Consider the following 7,492-nt stretch of genomic DNA (forward strand, 5'->3'; position numbering starts at 1 on the left):
GAGTTCGGTTCCTGGATCTGTTTCTTGATGTTGTATGGGGGCATGTAATGTCTAATGCTGTAGTCAGAGTTCCAATGAAGTTTGAGTAGGCATCCTCTGCACTTGGAGAGTTGTATACCCGATCCCATGATTGAATTTCAAGAAGCCCCTTTAAATTTGAGATGTTATCTGGACTGAGACGTCTTCCATTTGATGAAGATTGTTTACTTGATGTGGAGGGGAAATCCATGAAGTAAAGTTGTCCGGTGTGGTCTGAGAGCCCGTTTTCAATGATTTCGAAATTGAAGCTATGTGGTGCCAAGTTGGTGCAAAAAACATCAATTGATGTAGCACTTGTAGGGGTTATCCTGGTAGCAGGTAGGAGGCATCGAGTCAGGTTATACTCAGATAGGAGGTTGTTTAATTTATTGTTTTCTCTTTCCATCAGTGTGCTGAGCCAGTCAATATTGAGATCACCAACAATGCAAATTGCAGAATTGTTTATGGGGAGTTCTTCTAGTGACGAGTTTAGTAATTCAAGAGCATGATCCAGTGGGCTTCTTGGTGGTCGGTATACACCCAGAATGTAAACATGATTTTTTTTGTTTATATTGATTTTAACAGCGGTCATCTCACAAACAAGTTCAATGCTTTTGCTATCAAGATTTACACTTTCCACCTCATTGTCCAGATTAACTCTCTTGAATATTGCAACACCACCTTTTTGGTGCAATTCCCTACTATATTCTGCAATAAGTACATAGCTAATTAATCGGACATTTTTCAATAAATCAGCACTGAGGCCATGCTCAGTAAGTACAAGTATGTCAGGTTTTGAAAAGTGTAGGAAGTGGTTTAGTGTGTCAATTTTATTTCGAACTCTGTCAATGTTTTGATGGTAGATTACAAATTTGCTACCTTTTTTTAGATTTTCCTTCGGTTTTTTTCTTCCAATCTTATCATCTTCTTTTCCTATATAATGATTTTCGAAAGTAGTCAAGTGTAGACCTCCTGGCCTTATGTCTTCTGTTTGTTCACTGTGGCATTCCCTAAAAAAGGGGTGCTGGGGGGTTGTTGGCTATTTATTTGACTGTTTGGTGAGGCTGCTAGGAATGTATTATCTCCTGGCTGAGTTGGGTAGGTTCTGTGATTATTCATTTCTTCTATTTTTCCCTGGTAGTATTGAAAATGGTTAAAATAAAATTGCTCTATTGTCTCACCATCCTTTCGTATTTTTGCATCTTGAGGGGGTTTTAGAGTGGGTTTGCAGGGCAGAGCACTATGGTGCGGAGATTTCCTGACATTATTTACATATGGATGTGTTTCTATATTTGAATTTAAGGTTTTCAATTTCTTCAATTGTAGGGAGACACTAAATTTATTTTCGCCTTTCCTTGTATATAGTGGTTTACCTAGACATGGTTTGTTGTAGGACATGTAGCTATGAGTGGGCGTTTTTTTTATTTTTGAAGCCGGAGTTTGGATCACTTCTTTAGCTTTCCCACCATTCTCGACCACTTTTCCATTTTCTTTATTAGTGAGATTTTTCAGGTTTAATTCCAAAAGTTGTATTTTTTCTTCAAGCAAATTATGGCTTTTCTTTAAAAATCCTATTTCTGCTACTAGAGATGTAGAAATTGATTGTGTTGAGTAGTGCTCATGTTCTGTTTGTGTCTCAACATTGTTCAAAGATTTTTCCTCTTTTTGGTTAGAATCTTTTCCCTTTGACAGCATTCTTTTCAAAGATAGAATCTCTTTTTCCTGTTCATTGATTTTTGCTTCACATTTATCGATAAGCTCTGCTTGTTTCCTGTCATGTTCTTCGAAAATACGCTGTATATCTAGTAGACGTTCTTTTTCTTTGATTGCTTGAGATTCCAAGTGGGCATTGCTTTGTTGTAGGTTTTCCATTGCTAACAAGTATTTTTCTTCATTTCTTTCTAGTTCTTCAAGTTTGGTTTCCAAACTAGCTAATTTACATGAAAGTTTACTTTTATCTACTTTTAGGGTTTTGTTCTCTTCCAATAAAGTAGACCCTATTTTGGCAGCAATAATTAGACTGTCCTCAGTATTCCTTGGATTGAGTTCCATTATACCTTGCTCGAGTTCTTGTAATGATGAATTAGACATATTTATTTCTTCTTGTATTGAGAGCTGACCATTAGCCAGCTTAGTATTTTTAGGACTGCAAGTTTGTGGATTAATGCAGCTTTTGCACATCCAGTTGGTAGCTGATGTCTTGGCTAAATTTCTGAATTCCTTACTAGACAAATTGACGCAATTTGCGTGGAACCATTGTTTACAAGTTCCATTGCAAAAAATACCTTTATGTTTGACGCCTATGGTACAGACTCCACAGGGATATTTTGACATTTTTACAAATGGATTTGTTTTCTTAAGGTTAAAAATAATGCTCTTGTAGAGGGAGATTGTCAAAGAATATTATATCTACTGATGTCAGTTCATTTTCTTCTCCTGTCATTGTCAGATATAGGCAGTATGCAGTACTTAGGTGAGCTATTATTGCATCTGTAAGTTGAAGGGGTTGTTAACTTTGATAATGTTGTATAATTTGTTTATAGTTATAGTTGGTTAGTTTTTTTTTATTCAATCTAATAATAGCACTTATAAATCAGCCTTAAAAATTAAATTTTATTTATATAATCTCTGTATTTCTCATGTCAGTAGCTACTAAATTCACCACTGTACATAAGCAAAATATTTTGTCAATAAGTTTTTTATTTTTATTAAAATATTTCCAAATTAAACTGAGTGCTTATGAATTATAATTATAGATTTTTATTGAAGAGCTCTCTATTTACAAACAAAAGCAGAAATCAGTCAGTGTCATTGTATATGTAATCTGTTGAAGGCAGAGTGGTTATCAGTTGATCTTGACTTGATAAGACAGGTTATAAATAATCCTTATACCTACTCTATACCTCAGGTGGTTGAGTAGTGAAAGTGCAGTGCCCTGCTAAAAATTATCTGTTCACAGTATCCAAAAGTGAAATGAGCACAACTTTGATATTATAATGTAAGTAGATTATGTTTAAATTAAAGATTATTAAGCACCAAAATACAGGTAAACTACACAGTCAGCCATCTTGTGTCTTCCTTGTGGATAGATGTTCCTTGATTTAATATATGGTTTAAAAGCTATACTGTCAGAATAGCAAATTGGTAAGAATGTTGGGTTGTTCACATACATTCAAATTGAACAGTACTTATCAAGATATGCTGGCATGTCATTTATGAATAGCACAGGTCTTAGAATGGAACCATGAGGTACTCCTCTTTCTACTAGCAGGAGGATGGATCTAATGGTTTGTGCTATACTATCTTCTATATAAGGTATTTCTGATAGTTAACCCTTCCCAGTCAAATAGTTCTCCGACCACTTGTAAACATTATTTCCTGTCCCAAGATATCTTAGTTTATCAAAGAACATCTTGCTGAAGTCAAGCAATATTTTTTTTCATTTTTCAAGATTGTTAATGATATATTCAGTTAGTTCTATCATTGCAGTAGCCATTGATAATCCCCTTCAGGAATCTGTGTTGCCTATCCATCAGTAGGTCTATTTACAAAACAGAAGTCTACTTGACCTCAGTAGGAGTCTGACAAACCTCGACTCAAAAACAGTTTTTTTCTGACTTCTGAATTTCAACAACAGGAGGAGACTGACAAACCTCGACTCAAAAACAGTTATTTCTCTAACTTTTGAATTTCAATAATCAATTACATTTATACAATATTGACATTCCACTTTTTGACAATTTGACTCCTCAAAATATTATACTTTTTTAACAAATTTATCTACAACAGGAATATGACAAATCTGGCTGAAAAAACTGTTTCTACATTCTACATTCAATAACACACATTCTACACAATGTCAAACTACCCTTGTGGCTCCTGTGGTATAGGAGTCGAGTACTCCTCAATTGCTTGCACAGGGCCTTGCAAAAACTGGTTTCATGGAAAATGTGTGGGAATAACAAGTGCTGACCTTAAAAAAATTTCAAAGGCTGGTTACACCACCTGGAAATGCAAACGGTGTAGCGTGCTCCCTATCACAAATCAAAATGAGCACCATCTTAACAAAGAAGACATTCTGCATGATCAAGTATATGATACATCCATATACCATTGTAGAAAAAATTCAAAATTTAGAGAATTCCGATGAGGTCGACCTTAATCTGTCTCTGACTCTTGCGGCTGAAGCAGGAAATGCCCTTCTGCAAGAGAATCTTCAATTAAAAGCAGAAAAGGCCCAACTCCTTGAAAAGTGCACAAGACTCGAGGCAGATACTACAGAAGAATTATAGGAAGTGGACCAAATTAAGGAAAAATGTCAAAGTAAAGTTGAGAATCTGCACCAAGAACTGGCAAACTTGCAAAACCAACTAGACAGAGAAAAACAAAATCAAACTCAACTACATCAGTTCTTTGAAGAACACAACATTAATCAACGTAAAATCATTGATAGCTATGAGATCAAGATTGCCAACCTAGCTAACACCATAAAATTACTCAGTACCAAGCTAGAATCAATGACAAACAACACAGAAATCCACCAAGTCCCACACAGAGATGTCGATACACAAACAAGTCCACCCACTAGAGACGTTTCCTTGCCACTGGCAATCACTTGTAAACCGACTGACTATCAACCAAGCAACCATTCCCCTAATACAGGTTATGCTGTTGGTAGTGGTCAGTCAGCCTACTAAACACTTACTTTTTCGATTACCTTAGAGAAGGTTGGTACGAGAGATATTAAGTCTGCAGTTGCTTGGAGTTCTCATGCAACCACTCTTAAATTTTGGATAGACCCATACTATTTTTAATGCTTATGGAAATAGTCCAGTTTGTAGGAATATATTAGTGATACTGGTTAATGGAGCTATAGGTGAATAACTGCTGCGTTTTACAAATTTGATTATGTTTAATTTACTTTTCGTATAGGCAAGTTTTATTTGTTTGTGGTCTGACGAATTCTTCACACTGTTCATTACCTGCCACATTGCTTTTCACTTATTATCTGCACTCAGAAAGTTTTATTTTATATTAAATAATTTGTGAAATTTCATCCGCTTTCTAATATCGTACAGAGTCAGATGTTTTGTTTGAAAATGGTACAAAATTCCCCTTTAATACATGTTTTTGAAACTTTTCGTGCTTCCAGCAACTAAATGGCTAAGTATATCAAGATAATACCAAGAATTAAAAAGTTCTAGAATTGCGTTTTAAACCCATATTGTATCACTAAAAGGCAACCAATTTTAAAATTTAAACTCCACAATTGTAATAAACATTAACAATAAGGTAAAGTTCAAAATTTAAAACTTTCTGACATCCCAATGGTGGCCACCTTGAGTTGATCATCCTGTATATACTAAACATTGAAGCGAGTGGTCTACGATATGTAATGTATGCGGGTCGACACTGTACTCTCTATGGGTCGGGAAGAATAATTAAACTACACATTTAGAGTAACATTGCTCTAGGACCGCTCGTAAAGGAACGGACGGGACGCGGAGGTTACATGACGGTGTCTGGTGGTGGACTCCGGGTGGACTGCTGGCTGGCCAGCTTGGACCGTTGGTTGTAGGGTAGTGGCGTGATGTGACGTCACAGGAGAGCAGCCTATGAGCATTCTTTATTCTTTTAGACCACATCGTATGTTACATCGCCTGACAATACATACTGCCAACATCACTGGTGCAGACATTAAATATCACTATGGATACCTACCAACTTAGTACTTCTCACACTAAATACACTACACGATATGATGTATTTTATGGACATTGATACATATATTTTACGCTTTAATTTTCGAGTATGCTGCTTTGCTATTATTATTAATTGATTCTGTTCAATACTGTAATGGTATAGCAACATGCGCGAGATGTTCAGCTGAACTGACCTGTTGACAGATCAGTGGCAGCTGTAAAGGCTCATTGTTATGATGACACTTTTAAGCGGAAACCTAACCTAAAAAGATTTTGCTTGTGATTTTACTTTTTACAGATTGTTTTACTTGTTATTTAGCTCAGCTCAATTCATTATGAAGATTTCAATTAAAACTGTTTTATGAAAAGGCAAAACCTTTTGTGAAAAGTGAACCTAGTGAAGTTAACTGTGCCTTTAGCAATGATGCTGCTTCTTTTGTTGCTACTACCAGCACCAATCCATTTCCGGCAGCAGTGGAGAGCAACTGGTTAGGATTATTACAAGTATGAGCAAACAAATAATAGTGGACACTGTTGTCAAAGCAATTTGACTCAAAACTTACATCATGAAGAAAAATTGAAGCATGCGAATTTCTCCATAAATGAGCCAAAAAAGTGAAGAATTAAAATTAACCATTTCTGATTGTTGTCCTGAATAAAAGAAAAATATTTCTTTATGTGAAACAAGATGGGTGGAGAAGCATGACTTTGTGCTTTTATTTGAGGAACATATATTCTTTCCCTTTTGCAAATTGAAGAATGAAGCCCAAGGAACATGCTTTAGGTTGGTTGTTCAATCACTCAATTTAAAATCCTTCAATTTTTTTAACCATATGCTGCCTAATACACTTAACTTATCTAACAGATTTAAAAAAAACCTTGGATCTCACACAGGCTTTGAAAAATGTTTCAATTATCTTAGGTCTGCTTTCAAAATAAAGGGAAAGAGCTAATAACAACTGAAAAGCCCTAGTCACATGAAAAGCTAGCTGAAATACATTAAACATATGAGGTTCCTAGAATTTGCTGCCTTCAAACAGTCTGCAACAACCTTCTATGCAGTACTTAATATCTCCGAGCTGTTCATGTACCTTACCTTGACCAATGTTGCAATTCTTTGGGTCGCACAAGGAAAGTTTTATCCTTACGAACATCCTGCCAGAATTTCGTATCAATACTGATTTCCATGCAGTGGAACCTCCTTTTAATTTCTACTAAGAGGATTTGTGATTTTGAGGTTTGTGCAAAGCACGTTCATGATCTGGAGAGAAAAGCAGAGCCAAGAAAATCTTAGTCAGCCGTAAGCTCTCTTGAAAAATGCTACAAAGATTTCTCCCCTTACATTTATGTTCTATTAAAACTGCTAGCAGTTCTGCCGCTTCTGTGGCTACCGTGGAGAGAACATTCTCAGTTTAAGTCTAAATACATACTCGAAAAATATTACTTTGTAAAATAGGACATAAATTACAAGAACATAACGTATTTTATTACAATACCCCAGTGGCTAAATATAAGAGTGGCAACATCATTAACCAGTTTACTTTTAAAAAATGTATTTTTTACTCATAACTCTTCCACATTTTGTGTAGGCATAACCCACTCAAATAAATACATCTTTTTTAAGTCTCTCAAAATAGCTTAAACAAGTGAATTCTGGAGACAATTTCTTATTTTTTCCCATACTCCTCTTCAAACTCGGTTATTGACTCCCAAAATATTTTCCTATATTCACCACAGGTTTTAGGATAGGTATTGCTTCTATAAGGAATATA

Source organism: Homalodisca vitripennis, chromosome 3 (assembly GCF_021130785.1).
Source record: "Homalodisca vitripennis isolate AUS2020 chromosome 3, UT_GWSS_2.1, whole genome shotgun sequence".
In the NCBI taxonomy this organism is placed as follows: Eukaryota; Metazoa; Arthropoda; class Insecta; order Hemiptera; family Cicadellidae; genus Homalodisca; species Homalodisca vitripennis.